Source organism: Anomaloglossus baeobatrachus, chromosome 1 (assembly GCF_048569485.1).
Source record: "Anomaloglossus baeobatrachus isolate aAnoBae1 chromosome 1, aAnoBae1.hap1, whole genome shotgun sequence".
NCBI classification, from domain to species: Eukaryota; Metazoa; Chordata; class Amphibia; order Anura; family Aromobatidae; genus Anomaloglossus; species Anomaloglossus baeobatrachus.
The window spans coordinates 813,571,220-813,588,781 of NC_134353.1; positions in this window are offsets into that span (position 1 = coordinate 813,571,220).

Here is a 17,562-nt window from a genome sequence, read left to right on the forward strand (position 1 = left end):
TTATTTCACTGCACAGTATAGACACGCCCAGAGGCTGCTGTGATTGGGTGCAGTGAGACACCTGTCACTCAGCATGGGGCGTGTCTCACTGCAACCAATCATAGGCGCCGGTGGGCGGGGAAAGCAGGGAATACGAGATTGTTTAATGAGCGGCCGGCTTTTTCAAAATAGTAAAAGTCGCCAGAGCAGTGTGAACGACGTGCAGCGCTGCGCCGGGGATCGGTGAGTATGAGAGAGGGCTGCTAACTTCAGTCACTCAGGGGATTAGCGGTCACCAGTGAGCCCTTCACAGGTGACCGCTAATCAGGACGCGGCACAGACAGAGCAGCAGCATGACAATGAAGTCGGGTGAAGTTCACCCAAGTTCATTCTTTTTTTATCGTGCGGCTTTGTCTTTGTCTGCTGTCATCTGCCATTCAGCTCTGCTACATGGCTGTCTGTGTCTGCTGTCAGCGGCCATGTAGCAGAGCTGAATGGCAGATGACATAGTAAAAAATATGCATTACACATGCTAGTAAAATCATTAATTTATTTAGAATAAGCATCGCACTTGCGTTGCACTCGGGCCTAACGTGAACTAAAATCAGCCGAGTTTTTTTCAGCCCAGTTGGACCGATTTTACTCGCATAGATGTGTTTCCAGCCTAAGGTGTAAAGCAGGCTTTAAAGAGAAAAAGCTAACCCGAGAATTTTTCAGCACTTCAGCTCTAAAGGGTACAGCGAAGAGTTTCTGCACTCAGCTGGGAAAATCCCAATTCGGCATTGCTCATTACTCGATTGAGCACCCCAATGCTCGATGGTGCTGACCACGCTCGCCCATCATTACTTATTACTTTTTGCAGGATGAGTCATGGTTTTTGAGTGGAATTATTTATTTGATCATATAATGTACTGAAAAATGGGAAGAAATTGCAAGAGAGGTGAAATGGTGAAAAAAAATGCAATTCCAATTTTGTTTATTGAGTTTTGTTTATACAGAGTTCATAGTATAGTAAAATTGACCTAGTGACATTATTTTATAGGCTGGTGTGATTACAGTGTTACCAAGGTTATATTGTATTTTTTATATGCATGTGGTGAAAAACAATTCAAAACTTTGCAAAAAAAAAAGTGGTTTGTGTCATTTTTTCTGCCACCCATAACTTTTTTTTATTTTTCCTTCCATGTATCTGTATAAGACATCTACTTTTAGGAGCAAAGTGCAGTGTCCAAAAAAATGAAAATTATTTTATATTTTGATAGATTGGACTTTTATAGACTTGGAGGCCAATGAGCATCCATGGGCAGATGGGCAACCAAGCCTATGCCCCACTGAGAATGTCCCATTCAGAGATTTACAGTGGCATTCATGTGGATATACTAGCTAGCTCTGGTTGACGTACGTTGGGAAAGAGCTGATGCCCTTATGCACAAACCAGGAGAGTTGACACCAGGTATTTTCACAGATTGGACAACCTTCAAACGCATATGAAAAATTGGGCTTGTTGAATTTCAACATCCACATTTTTTCCCCCAGGAGATCTTTCTTTCTTTCTGTTCCTCTGCTCTTTGCTTAGCCAAGCTGAGTGTCCATGTTTATAGGGAAGGAGTGAGAGATAGGTGTCCTCCAAATGATTGTTCAGTCAATACCTATGTAAGGTTAGGTTGTCACTGTGATTGTGAGCATTATCAGGTGTATAACCCATAGCCTCATTGTGAAAAAAAACAAAACATATGCAATGTTGCAGTGGCCATATATTATAGATTATATGCACAGATAAAATGTGTACCAAGGGCTATGTTCATATATTCAGATAAACGAACCTGAGGTTCGTGTTTGAGGTTCAGAAACCGACTTACAAAAAACAAGGTTCGGGTTCGAGATTCGAGCAAGTGACAAGTAATAACCACTCAAATGAGCAGCGCTGTGCTTGGGTATGAGTGATGTGAGAGCCGAGTGCAGTGTTTATTCGGCTCACATTTGGGGTAGAATCAGCGTGGTCTGATGTAGTGTATACTTACAACCCCCCCCCCAAAAATTATAAACCCAACCCACCCTGCCCTGGAAGTGTTTTGCTTATGGGCCATTAGAAAAACGCTTCCTGGGCAGGGTTGGTGGGGTTTATAAAAAAAAAAATTGTTTTTGTGTCTGTATGCTACATTTGTTCACATTGATTTAACCCCAAATGTGAGCTGATCAAACACTGCACGCGGCTCGCACAGGGCTGAGCATCACTCATACCCAAGCACAGCACTGCTCACTTGAGAGGTTCATACTCATCACTCATTCGAACCTCAAACTCGAACTTTTTTTTTTTTGGAAGTTGATTTCCAAACTTGGACCTCTAATCTCAGGTTTGCTAATCTCTATTCTTATATAGTTTTTTCAGCTACTGCTGGTTGTTCTGTCGGGGTTTACCTGAAGCCTTGGAAAACAGGATTTGAATGGGGCCATTGACTAATGATGCAGATGGAGTCACATTGTTCTCTATTGGATATAATTTTCGGCATCATACACCAATTTGAAATTAGCAACAAAACGGTGTTGTCCGACAAAGCACAATGTGACTCCGTTTACTTCATTAAAGTCAATGCCCCATCAACCCAAATGTCCAAATACAATTTTTCAGGTCAAACATATTGCCCAATGGAGCCATTGACAGTAGCTTAAAACGCTATATCAACATAGCCTTAAGGCTACTTTACACGCTGCGATATCGGTCCCGATATCGCTAGCGTGGGTACCCGCCCCCATCTGTTGAGCGACACGGGCAAATCGCTGCCCGTGCCGCACAACATCGCGCAGACCCGTCACACATACTTACCTGCCTGGCGACGTCGCTGTGACCGGCGAACCGCCTCCTTTCTAAGGGGGCAGTCCGTGTGGCGTCACAGCGACGTCACTGAGCGGCCGCCCAATAGAAGCGGAGGGGCGAAGATGAGTGGCCGGAACATCCCGCCCACCTCCTTCCTTCCTCATAGCGGCCGGGAGGCAGGTAAGGAGAGGTTCCTCGTTCCTGCGGCGTCACACATAGCGATGTGTGCTGCCGCAGGAGCGACGAACTACATCGTTACTGCTGCAGTAACGATAATTGAGAATGGACCCCCATGTCACCGATGAGCGATTTTGCACGTTTTTGCAACGATGCAAAATTGCTCATCGGTGTCACACGCAGCAACATCGCTAATGCGGCCGGATGTGCGTCACCAATTCCGTGACCCCAACGACTCCGCATTAGCGATGTCGCAGCGTGTAAAGCCCCCTTTAGAGCTATAGGCCCCTTTAGATTTTACGTAAAACCAACCTCCTAAGGAAATATACAGTATATATATATTCCTCTTCTGCTCTGATTAGCTATGCTACTAATAAAATTGGCTTCTTTTGTTGATGCAAATTTGACTTTAATTAAGATTTCAGTTTAATGAACATCCTTTCATCCAGTAAACTTCTACTTCTCGAATACAGTTAATAAAAGAAATGAGTTACAATAGAACTGTGTAATTTCTTGGCAAAACCAGTTGATAAGCTGAAGCTTATCTGCGGAGTTCTTATCAATGAAAGACACTTGTCAGTATTTGTTTCTTCCCTTTGGACCGCTTGTTAAGACTACTTGTACTGTACTGTCTTTGTTGACATTTGATATTTGTGCAGTGTTCATTGATTGCAGAAAACAAGCCTTTTTCATCTGTCACTGCTTGCTGCGCCTTTTCAGACATTCCTTTGAAAAAGGGAAACATTGATTACATTAAGAAAGAAAGCAGGTTCAGCTGTTATAAAATTGTTTTTCGGTTTTCTTTGAAACAATTATATGTGTCACAATAAAAACCCAACGGCTGCAAGAAATTTCTGACTTCTAGGAAAACGATCCGAACAATGAAACTTTAATGAGTGTGATATTCTAGGGAAATTGAAAAATGGCTACCTGCAAATTCATAAATAATATACTCTGGCGCCAAGGAAGTTCACAAAGAGGAATTTGCAGTATGTATTTGCACTGGAATCTGTGGCAGAATTTTGAGGCTCATGGGCTCCATACACAATAGATACCTGTAAGTTTTTTCCTGACTCCTTCATGCACAGGAGCAGTTGCTCTGCCATGCTCCTGTATTCTCTACGAGAGAACTGCTGCCAGACCGCTCTGCCTTTGGCTTATCAGAGAACAAATTATTGGCAGTTCGAAATCAGCTTCCCCAACAGAATTTGTCGGGGGAGCGTCAAGTGGTCCACATACATAATAGAATATCTACTGAGTCCTGGGATCTCTACTTGTTCACTGGTTCTGGCACATATTTACAGTGTGAAAATAAGACCATTTTCTTGACATTCGAGAAAAACAGATTATTCTCATCAGACTTTGATCATAGTTTGATCAGAGTGGCATGGGTTATTCTTGGACGTGGAGAGAAAAAAAAAAAGAGCAACTCCACAATACTCAGTACATAAAACTCTGACTTTTTTCATGGACCCATAGACTTACAATGCTGATTTTGAATCCACACTTGGATCAAAATTGGACAGGTCCCTCTGAAAAGATAGGACATATACATAACCCTATAGAATATCATAGGTACAAGTACTGTCAGTGAAAACCATGTCTAGAACTTGTACGAGAAAATTGGTCTTGTGCTCGAGCCCTAACTGAAATAGTCCTTAAATGCCCCCAAATAATCTGAAGGTATTTAAAAAATCAACATAGATTTTATTTTGCAAGCAACAGCAGGGTTTTCGTGTGCAGAATCCTTGTAATTTTTGAGTGAAAACAGTTGAGAAAAATCTCAATGTGACCATAACTCTTGGATGATTTCAGACCTGCTGTATGTTTTGCAAAAAAAAGTGGAACAATTTGCATACACAGTAAGGCCCATTTCACACGTCAGTGAAAAACACAGACGTTTTTCACTGGTGTGTAAAACACGCACATGTCCCTGCGTGTGCCGTGAATCTCGGCACACGTGGGTTGTCTAAGTGCAATCCGGGCTCCGTTCTCCGTGGCCCGTGATTGCACTTAGAGATTCACTCAACTGCACCCGCTCCAGCTGTCCATGGTGCTGATCGCTCCCGCGACGCAGCATCCGGCCGGCGGTGACCCTCGCAGCAGCTGCTTCCGGGTCGGCTGTGTCGCGCATAATGAATATGCGCGACAGTAATCAGCTGGCTTAGAAGCAGCAGGGAGAACGGGCTGCAGAGGACATCGCTGGACGCCGGGTGAGTTAAAATGTTTTTTACTTTAAAAGCACGTTTTTTTCTGGCACATGTTTCACGGACCACACCACTGCGTGGTCCGTGGAACATCAGTGATGCCAGAAAAAAATGGACATGTCTCCGTGCAGCAATCACGCACACGCGGGTACGCTACACGGAGACACGTGCAGTGAAAAATCACTGACGTGTGAGCAGACCCATTCATTAGAATGGGTCTGCGTATGTCAGTGATTCTGGTACGTTTAAAAAAAAGCACAAACGTCCCAGAATCACTGACGTGTGAAAGGGGCCTTAGGTCCAGAAATATTTGGACAGTGACAAGTTTTGTCATTTTAGCTTTTTACCTAAACATATTAAAGATACATTTATATAATAAATATGGGCTAAAGGAGCAAACTCTCAGGTTTTATTTGAGGCTATCCACATCCTAATTGGAGTAAGAGGTTTAGGAGTTATGACTCTTTAAATATGTAGCTGCCTCTTTTTCATAAAACCAAAAGAAATTGCACAGTTATCTCAAAAGCTCTTTAATGGGCTACATGGGCTACTCCCTCATTAATCCATGATAAATTAAGCAGGTAAAAGGTCTGGAGCTGATTCCAGTGAAGCATTTGCATTTGTAAGCTGTTGTTGTGAACCCACAACATGCGGTCAAAGGAGCTCTCAATGGAGGAGAACCACACCATCATTAAGCTGAAAATAAAAGAAGCAATTCATCAGAGAGAAAGCAGAAATGTTCGGAGTGACCAAATTAATAACTTGGTACATTCTGCACACAAAAAAGAGAACACTGGTGAGCATGGGAACTCAAAGCGGCCTGGATGTCCACAGAAGACAACAATTATGGATAATCACGGAATCCTTTACATGGTGAAGAAAAAACCCTTCACAACATCCCTTCAAATGAAGAACACTCTTCAGGAAGTAGGTGTTTCAGTATCTAAGTCTACCATAAAGAGAAGACTTCATGAGAGCAAATACAGAGGGTCCATCATAAAGTGCAAACCATTAATCAGGCTTAAAATTAGAAAAGCCAGATTAGACTTTGCCAAAAAAAAATCTACAGAAGCCAGCCCAGTTCTGTAAAAGCAGCAGAGGACAGATAAAACTGAGATCAACCTGTACAAGAATGATGGCAAGAAGAAAGTATGGAGAAGGCTTGGATTGGTTCAAGATCCAAAACACATCATATTCTCTGTAAAACATGGTGGAAGCAGTGTGATGGCAGGTATGCATGGCTTCCAATGGCCCTGGCTTACTAGTGGTTATTGATGATGTGACTGAAGACAGAAGCAGCCGGATAAATTCTGAGGTGTACAGGGTGAGACTTTCTGCTCAGTTTTAAACAAATACAGCAAAATTTATTGGATGGCTCTTCAAAGTACAGATGGACAATGACCCAAAACATACTGCAGAAGCAACCCAAGAGTTTTTTTTAAAGCAAATAAGTGGAATATTCTGCAATGAAGTGAATTACCAGATATCCATTCCAACAAAAAAAGCATTCCACATGCTTAAGACAAAAGTTAATGGAAAAAGACCCACAAGCAAGCAACAACTGAAGTCAGCTGCAGTAGAGACCTGAGAGTTTAGTGACATCCATGGCTTCCAGACTTCAGGCAGTCATTGCTGCAAATGATTCTCTACAAAGGATTAAAAATGAACATTTTCTTTATGGTAAAGTAAATTTCTCCAGTTACTTTTGAGCCCCTAAAATGAGGAGGCTTTATAGAGAAATGGTTGTATTTAAATGGTGCAGTTGCTGGTGGTCAAGTGCACCAGCTTCCATTGCCCGCGTTACTTTGGCAGCCTACAAAATATAGGAAACATTTAAAAAAAGTTTTAAAAAGTTTGAAAAAAAAATTCTAAAGCTGTTAATTAATCCCTTTTTAACCTAAAAATGTAAAAATATAGCTAAAAATAAACATATTTGCTGTTACTGCAGGTCCAGTTCTAAAAACATTAAAATAATGAACCCGTACAATAGACATCATGAAGAGACAAAAAATAAAAATGTTTTATTTCAGTCACAACACCTTCCTTAAAAAAAAATCAACCAAAAAAAGCTATCAAAATTATTGATGGGTAGATCTTTTGAAATTTTAATTCATATTTTCCCCAAAAAGTTTATTCACGGAGCATAAATAAACTTGTGCAAATCTCAATACTGGAAATGTGTCAATTGCTCAGAATATACACATGGGGAAAAGAGAGAGAAAGGATGGACCCCAGTGACCATAATAGCTTATACTTTACAGGAGTAAGACACTTAAGGCTACTTTACACACTGCGATATCGGTCCCGATATCGCTAGTGTGGGTACCCGCCCCCATCTGTTGCGCGACACGGGCAAATCGCTGCCCGTGCCGCACAACATCGCCCAGACCCGTTACACATACTTACCTGCCCGGCGACGTCGCTGTGACCGGCGAACCGCCTCCTTTCTAAGGGGGCGGTCCATGCGGCGTCACAGCGACGTCACTGAGCGGCCGCCCAATAGCAGCGGAGGGGCGGAGATGAGCGGGACGTAACATACCGCCCACCTCCTTCCTTCCGCATAGCAGCCGGGAGGCAGGTAAGGAGAGGTTCCTCGTTCCTGCGGCGTCACACGCAGCGATGTGTGCTGCCGCAGGAACAAGGAACAACTTCGTTACTGCTGCAGTAACAATTTTTAAGAATGGACCCCTATGTCGCCGATTAGCGATTTTGCACGTTTTTGCAACAATGCAAAATCGCTTATCGGTGTCACACGCAACGGCATTGCTAATGCGGCCGGATGTGCGTCACAAATTCCGTGACCCCAACGACTACGCATTAGCGATGTTGCAGCGTGTAAAGCCCCCTTTAGGTCGGGGTGATACGAGTGTATAAAAAAAATTGGTCCGATTTTTAACCAGTAAAGTAGGACAATTTTTCTCTCACTTGTCATCCATTTGCTGTCTGTATACAATGCTTTTTTTGTCAGCAACTATTATTAATTTACAATTATTTATTCAACAAAAATTACCCTCTAAATGGCGTATACCAGGCCATAAACTCAATTCATAGTAAACCATCCAACTGAAATTGTTTTTTTTACAGATACATTACCAATGTGTAGCATAGGACACTGTAAATGGTCCTGCAAATAATTGTAAATAACAACACAAGACAAAGTATAAGGCCTAAAAAGTTGAACTTTTATTTATGCATAATTGGTTACAAAAATTATTTTTTTTAAAAAATAATAAATTACAGTTAGTAGTACAGGTGTAAACAAATCAGACAGACTTAGGAAATGACATAAAATTCAATATATCCAAAATAATTTTTCTAAGAAAATATCCCTATAAATAAAGTGCCAAGTGCATAATATTTAGTATTACAATGGCGATATAATCTAATGTATTTAAATAATGCAAACATGTCATTTACTGAAAACAGCCAATAAAACAGGGATTGTGTCAAAATTTATTCTACACTAAAGGCATCTATTAATTTATTATTGTAATCATGTACAAAGATTTTTTTAAACCAATTATGCATAAGTAAAAATTCAACTTTTTAGGCCTTATACTTTGTGTTGTGTTGTTGTTTACTATGAATTGAGTTTATGGTCTTTTATACGCCTTTTAGAGGGTATTTTTTCTTGACTAAATTTTTACTGTTCCCTAACAGACTACAAATCCCATTCTCCATTATGGATCTACAAGCCAGGGAAAAAAACTGGCAGACTAAAGCAAGTAATATGTTTGGTAGTGGTACTACTGGTGTTTTTAATGAAGTCCAGAATAATCTTGCTGAATCCAAAAAAAATATACACTAATTTAAGCTACAAGAAAAGACGATTATGGTGGACCAAAACTTCACTTGATAAGTATCATCAACATAAAATTATCCCAAGGAGATTGAGAATCCATACCACACCTGTACTACTAACTGTAATTTTTTCGTTTTTTAAAAAATAATTTTTTTAAACCAATTATGCATAAATAAAACTTCAACTTTTTAGGCCTTATACTTTGTCTTGTGTTGTTATTTACAATTATTTCCAGGACCATTTACAGTGTCCTTTGCTACACATTGGTAATGTATCAGTTAAAAAAACAATGTCAATAGGTCTATGTGGCAACTGATTTTTTTCTCGCACCCATAGACTTGAATGGGTGATTCTCGTCCAATTTAGGTTCACTCACAACGGTGTATAATACGGAAGAGTACAATGTGAGAAAACATCATATTGCACTCTGACCAATGCTATTCAGTGAGGCAGTACTGATGTGTGTATTTTTTTCTCATATATATTAGGCATGAGTAAAAAATAGCAGCATGCTGCGTATAGCCACATATATCGGTTGAGACTCATCAATTCAAGCCTATGGGTGCAAGAAAAAAAACATACGGCACACGAACCATCCATATGCCATGCATTTTTAAGGAATACATCACCATTCTGTAGCCTAGAACACTGTAAATGGTCCTGCACATATTGTTTCACAGAGCCATTTAGTAGACCACAGATTCTTTTATGTAAAGTCATGCACCTTGTTGGATAAGACACAGAACGTGTCTAAGGCCTGTGACACACATCCGTGCTGCCAGCACGTGTTTGCCATTTTTTGCACGTACCGGCGGCACGGAGACACGTTCAGCAATGATACCCTACTGTAGCAGGCACACACACGTAAAACCACATGGAACTTGTGTCCATGTGCGTTTGTACGTGTGTGCGTTTTTCTACACGCTGACATGTCAGTGTTTTCTCCGGCATCACGAGTGTCACACGGCCCGCACCCGTACCACACGGGTGTAGTGTGGATACGGTCCCGTGTGACACGCGCCGGAGAAAACACAAGTGTCAGAGAAAAAAAAAAACCTTAACTCACCTTCTCCAGCCCTCCTGTCTCTGCCGCTGCTGCCACTTGCTGCCGACCGCCGCTCATTATTCTCATTTAATAATCACTTCACTGCAGCCGGAAGCAGCAGCAGCGGGGAGTCGGCAGGGCTGGAGCCGAAGATCAGCACCACGGACAGCAGTGCGGACCACGTGAGTATGTAAATAACCTGTTCTCCATATGTTATCATGGATAGCATGCGGAGAACACATGTGTCCCGCACGTACCAGAGACACGTACTTACCTGCACGCAACACGCAGGGGAAATACGTGTCTCTCGGCACGTGCGTGATTTTCACGTGAGTGTGTCGGAGGCCTAAAAGATATCACATAACAAATATGGTGCAAGTCATAAAAGTAATATTTTTCTGCACATTTTCTAGAATTTTGGCCCATTTACCTAGATAATTTTCACTCACTATTGTAAAATTATCACAATAAAATAAAGTGCATAAAGGAATGCATGGTACTGTCTTATACTAATGGAAGGAATGCAAATAAATATGGTAGAACTGTGACATCATCACAACAGAAAACTACCAAAAATTATTACAAGTAGTGTTGGATTGGGGCACTTATGGCCCACCAGTGGAACTGATTCTGGGGGCCCAACCTACATCTTCAGGTAAACATTAGGTGTTCCATTTTTCAAACTTAAAGTACACACGCACTTGTCCATTTTACCACATTATACAGATTGCAAAGCAGAACCTCTAATTTATCGAATGAACATTATTCTTCAGACATGGGAACATACCTCACAGTGTGCAGGAGCACCACATAAAATGGTCAGGTCAGACCGGAGTTTACAAGTGCAGCTACGCATTACCTAACAAACACTACTATACAATCACTTGAATCATCACTGTAAAAGAAAGGAATCCGGACAAATAGAACAAAGCCAAGAACAAGGTAAAACCACACAAAGCGGATGAGGCTTCGCTGATATACAATGGAAAACAGCCACGAACACTACTAGGAAATCATCTGAAGGTTCCATAACAAACACTGGGGCATCGTCACAATGTATAATGATGGTTGTTCATAAAATCTGCACTGAAACAAGAGATATTTAATCTAATCATAATTACTCTCTAATGGAAAGCAATGAGAGGCGGCTCAGGTCTGTCTCTTACTATTAACGTGATCGTGTTTAATCTTCACCTTGTACTTGTACATGTACAATGAGAGATGAATCTGCCCATGTTATTAATAAAGATGAATTTGCCAAACTAGTTCCCATGAAAGAAAACCTTAAGTGATTAGCAGAGACTATTTTCTGCAGAAATAATTTACCACAATAAAGTTCTGACATTTGCAGCTTTAGCAATAGAATTACAAATCCCACAGTGAAGGGATCGAAGGGGAAATTTTGTCTTATATTACATACAGAGCCAATCCACGCCATGAAGAACTGTTTAATATATTAAAACATAAATTACATATTAAACCTAACTATATGCAATGCATGTACAATGATGACAATCTTTACAATGCACTATATGGAGCCTGGGCACTTACAATCGTGTCATCTGCTGGACTTAAAGGGGTATTTTCAGCTCCAAGATACTATTTTAATATGTAGTAGGTGTAATAATAAAAATAATATTTGGAAATGTAGTACAATTTTCTGATTCATTATGTCTCTTTCCTCATGTGCAGGGCATTGCAGGACCTTTTGTGTGCATGGTAAGTAACTAACTGTGAATATATGCATGGTCATAACCATGGATACCTAAGGTCCTGCAATGCCCTGTACATGAGGTAAGAGACATAGTGAATCAGAAGAATTATACTACATTTCTAAATATTGTTATTATTTACACTTACTGCATATTAGGCTAGAATATTGGTGATGGGAATAACCATTTAATGAACAGCTATGGATTCCTAGGCTATTAAAGAGGTTATCCAGGAGTTTTGCATATTTTTCTTATGGGACTAAAACTTACAGGCAGTAAGTTGATCACTACTTTCCTGTTCTGTCAGGTACCAACCTATTCTGGTTCAGAGCAGTTCTGGACCGCTTCTGTCAATGATTCTCTGGCTTCCAGTGACAGCATGTCGACAGAGCAACTTCTCTTCTATTCTGTCAACGGAATATCACTGCTAATGTCAATCAGCGCTGATGTCACGCTTATTGACAGTCAGCTCTCTGCTGTCTAATTGCAGGCAGCTGGATCTAAATCACCGTGACATCGGTTGTGATGTCCCATTGATACAGTAGACCGGAAGAGGATGAGCTGCCTACTTGATATGAGTTCAAATGAAGCAGCAGAATCACCGTCAGAAGTGAGAGATTGGCACTTTGTAGAATAGGCAAGTTGATTAGAACTACTGTACCGCCCCGCGGGCTCGGCTGCGACCGCCGAACCGCTCGGATCCGTGATCGTATTGCGGGTGGGTCACGTCGCTCTGCAAGGGAGTTGGCGCTACACGCAAGGACTTGGGTGAGGAGTTCCACGGCCGGGGCCGCAGTTGTTTAGTTTGGATTGTAGGTTCGTGATGCCACCCACAGGTTGTGGTGAATGGATGGACATCACCGCTGCCGTTAACTAGGCCTCCCGGGAACAGTGTTGCGCAGCTTGGTGCTAACTCCTCCGTGGGTAGGGGATGGTCCCGGGGGCCTGAGGGAGGTGCTGAGGCGGGGGGAGCGGGTTGGATGCTGGTGCGGTACGGCACGGTGCGCGACCCGAAGGCACTGGTGTACTCACTCTGACACAATACACTCGAGTCTCTGGTAAACCAAGCGGAGTGATGAATGAGGCCCGCAGCCGGCTGCAGCTTCTCCCGGTATAGGTTGGTGGTTTACGCCTTTCTCCTGCACCTCTGTGTGTAAATGTTTGACTCCTCTGCCTAGACACCGGTAGTCCGCTCCCTGACTTGTATATGCTGTAGGAGCCTGTTTTCCCACAGACGCTGACCCTTTGGGTCTCTATGCCTTGGCAGTGGCTTTACCCTGTATGATTGGGCTGTTGTCTTCTAACGGGACTTGTGTGGGATAGGTCTTAAAGTCCAGTTCGCAATCAGTTGATTTGGCTCAGCCCTGTTGGTTCGGGGCTTCGTCTGGGTCTGAGTACCCCTCCTGGTGCTCCGGTTTCCAATCGGTTCCCCAGTTTGGTACCTGCCCGACCCCCGGTCCCTACGGATCCACCGGCTGTAATCCCAGCTCCTGTAGGTGGCCACCACCGTCTGCCTCCTTGCCAATGGTGACTGGGCTCCTACCCAGCCACTGGAGTAGTCTATGGCAGGCCTGGGCGCAGGTCTGCCCTTGGACTCAACCTCCCTCCTTCACTGTCAAAACTACTCTGCACTGTCAACTTGAACTTGTGTCTGTGTTTTCCCACCTCCAGGCTTGTGAACTCCTCGTTGGGCAGAGCCAACCTCCTGGCTCCGCCCCCCTGATGTGGACATCAAACCTGGAGGGTGGTCACAGTGTTTTTAGTTTGACTGATGTCACCTAATCGGGAGGGGGTGTGGTGTTGTGTGTGACTACCTGGGGCGAACTGACTAGTCCAGGGTGTCACACTACCAGCAAGTAAATTCATAATGTGACACCCCTGAGGCTCTGGTCGCCACAGGGTACTACACCTCAATTGAGGTGCAGTATCCATCTCAGGTAAGGGGGGGTTTAATCACCAGTGTTCCACATTCACAATTTACATACAGCTTAGGAGCCTTCACACAGGGTGGGATGGCTTAGGGTAGGCAGGGGGGTGGCCATCATGATGTATGGGAATTCCCTGGACACTGAAGCCAGCCACCTGGGGGGCGGGTTCTACTGGGGGTAGAAGGAGGCCCAACACACTCACACAACTCAGACAAGTCGGGACCATCATTCTGACAAGACACCTCTGGAACTCTTGGACTTTACTAGGCCCGGGGCTTGGAGCGGGAGCTTAGCCAGGGTACCTAACTGCTAAGGGGGAGATCATAGGAGAAGGACACTCTCTCTCACTTTTCTCTTGAAACACTGGTGGTGGCCCCTTACTTGCTTGGGATTGACCGGAGCACACGATGGCAGAGACCAGCACCTGGGTGCAGCTTTAAATCAGAGAGTAAAAGAACCTGGAACCGCAGTTGCTGACTCAGACTCTGTTTCAAGGGACTGCCATTTCCCCGTCATCCACCCAGGGCCCGCTCCGCCTGTGTGGAGCGACACCATCCCGGCTGCCATAACACCTGCCCCAGCAAGGAATTCTGCAGCAACGGATAATCCCTGGCCGCATACCACAGGTGGCATCACAACAAACTTTCCCAACCACCCCACCTTCCCTTCATTTGCTGTACACCTCGGGGCAACAGAACTGGGAAGCCCACATGTGACATTACCTGACCCGACCCAGCAATGACCCGGCAATGAGTAAGTTAACCACCTGTCCCGTGTGGCACTGCATTTGGCGTCACGAACAGGATATCGTGCCCATTCAACTGGGTACTGTGCGCCTACAGAACTGTCTTAAACCAGTTAATTTGGCGTTGATGAAAAATGACAGTCGCCATTTATCATTCCGCTGGAAATATGTCTGAGGAGGAGGATCAAGTGGCTCGGGTGATACCGCTTTCCATGCCGTACCTCCCAGGAGCAGCCTGGCTACCCAAGTATTCGGGGGAGGCTTATACTCTGACCAATTTCAAGGAGAGACTTTACAGCTTATTTTGGGTGTATCCAATGACGGAGGACCAAAAGACCAGCATCCTTATTGGCCAACTAACCGTGGCGGCTCGGCGTTAAGTTAATTCCTGGCCGGTGACAGATAAGAGGGTGTTGAAAGATATCCTGACTAAACTCAAAGAAACCTTTGACACTCACAGAGCATCTGAGATTAAAAGGCGATTTTATGGATGCAAGCGTACAGGACAGTATCTGGGTCTATGCTCTCAAACTTCAAGAAGCAATGAAAGCGGTGCAACAGGTGGTATCAGGAGAGATAGCGGATGAGAACCGCCTGTTAATCGATCAGTTTATTGAGGAACTGTTGTCTGATAATCATCGCACCCAGCTACGTATCTTAGCCATGCAACATTCTGACCTCAGCTTTGCAGAGTTTAAGGATCGGGCCATTTGGGTGCTGCGTGAATCGGCTCATGACAACACTGTACTTCAACAACCCGGGATGATATCGGCAACCCTGGTGATGGTAGAGGCCAAAGAGCAAACCTTGGCTAAAAATTCCATCAACTGGTCTACAAAAAAAAAAAAAAAATTTCTGGCATGGACTTTAAGAACAGTTTTAGACTAATTTGAGGGTGTTGAATTCAAATCTGATCTTATAATTTCTCTATCACATCACGTTTTTGCGCTATAGGTATATATCCCATTTTCATGAATTCCATGAAAAATATAAGTAGTGTATCAAAAGTGCCGGTTTATACAGTTCACTAAGGTAAATTTAGTTTTCATTTAGTCTCGTAATAAATGAGAATATCTTTGTTTTCTTTGAACATGCATAATTCCTATTTGTTATGATGAGAAAGTAAAAAAACAGTTTTCAACTTACACAACAGTCGTGTGCAGGTACTGTTTTATTTATTGAAATTTTCAATGAATTTTGAAATTTATTGTTTTTATCCTGCTGTTTTTCTGTTTTTTGTTTGTGAATCAACACCTAAGGTGTGGGGGTGGGACAGAAATTCAATGAACAACTCAGGTAGCTAAGAACTTTTATCTTGTATTTCTCTGCAGGATGTTTTGCTGATCTAACAATGTCCTCTACATCTCGCAGAAGACAGTGCTCAAATGATGCAAATATTTTTTGTTACATCTGTGGAAACTTTACTGTGAAGACTCAGAAGCGCAATATTACTGACTTTGTTAGGACGGTGTATTTTACGTACTTCAAAGTAAAACTTGGAGACTAAGACAAGCATTGGGCTCCTCACAAAGTGTGCAAAACCTGTATTGAGAGCTTGAGCTTATGGTCTCAAGGAAAGAATGATAAACTTCAGTTTGGAGTTCCTATGGTTTGGAGAGAACCAAGCAATCATTTAGAAGACTGCTATTTCTGCCTTGTCGATGTAAAAGGTTTCAATAAGAAAAACAAGCAATATTTGCGATACCCGAGTATCCCTTCAGCTATTCGACCAGTTGCCCATAGTGAAGACATACCTCTTCCAAAATATACTGCGCTTCCAGAAAACGTTGACACAGATCTCTCCTCACATTGTTATACTGATGAAGAAGACAGTCCAGATATTTTTCAGCCATGTGATGAAAATTCTGACAAACCAATTCTGTTTACTCAGTCTGCTTTGAATGATCTGGTTAGAGATCTTTATCTACCAAAAGAGTCTGCTGAACTATTGGCTTCAAGACTACAAGAGAATCGAATGTTGAAACCTGGAACAAGTATCTCATTTTATCGTAACAGGGAAGCAGAACAGCGTAGGTACTTCCATTCAGATGGCTGGCTTGTGTATTGTACTGATATTGAAGGGCTACTTCTCTTTATGGGACTTCCAGCATATGATTCAAGGGATTGGAGGCTTTTATTGATAGTTCCAAAAGTAGTTTAAAATGTGTTCTGCTGCACAATGGAAATAAGTATGGCTCTGTACCAATAGGCCATTCTGTAAAACTTAAAGAAGAATATAAAAACATCAAGATTGTTCTAGAGAGGTTACAACATAATGTTCATGGGTGGTTAATTTGTGTTGATTTGAAAATGGTTAACTTTCTTTTGGGTCTGCAAGGAGGGTACACAAAACACCCATGTTTTCTGTGCTACTGGGACAGTAGAGCTACAACAGAGCATTGGGTGAAAACTGAATGGCCTCAGCGACAGAGTTTGGCATCTGGCGATAAGAATGTCATCCATGATTCTCTAGTGGATAGGAAGAACATTGTCTTTTCTCCCTTGCACATAAAACTTGGATTGATGAAGCAGTTTGTCAAAGCTCTCAATCACAGTGGAGAATGCTTTAACTATATACAGTGCCTACAAGTAGTATTCAGCCCCCTGCAGATTTAGCAGGTTTACACATTCGGAATTAACTTGGTATTGTGACATTTGGACTGTAGATCAGCCTGGAAGTGTGAAATGCACTGCAGCAAAAAAGAATGTTATTTCTTTTTTTTTTTTTTTAAATTGTGAAAAGTTTATTCAGAGGGTCATTTATTATTCAACCCCTCAAACCACAGAATTCTGTTTGGTTCCCCTAAAGTATTAAGAAGTATTTCAGGCACAAAGAACAATGAGCTTCACATGTTTGGATTAATTATCTCTTTTTCCAGCCTTTTCTGACTAATTAAGACCCTCCCCAAACTTATGAACAGCACTCATACTTGGTCAACATGGGAAAGACAAAGGAGCATTCCAAGGCCATCAGAGACAAGATCGTGGAGGGTCACAAGGTTGGCAAGGGGTACAAAACCCTTTCCAAGGAGTTGGGCCTACCTGTCTCCACTGTTGGGAGCATCATCCGGAAGTGGAAGGCTTATGGAACTACTGTTAGCCTTCCACGGCCTGGACAGCCTTTTGAAAGTTTCCACCCATGCCGAGGCCAG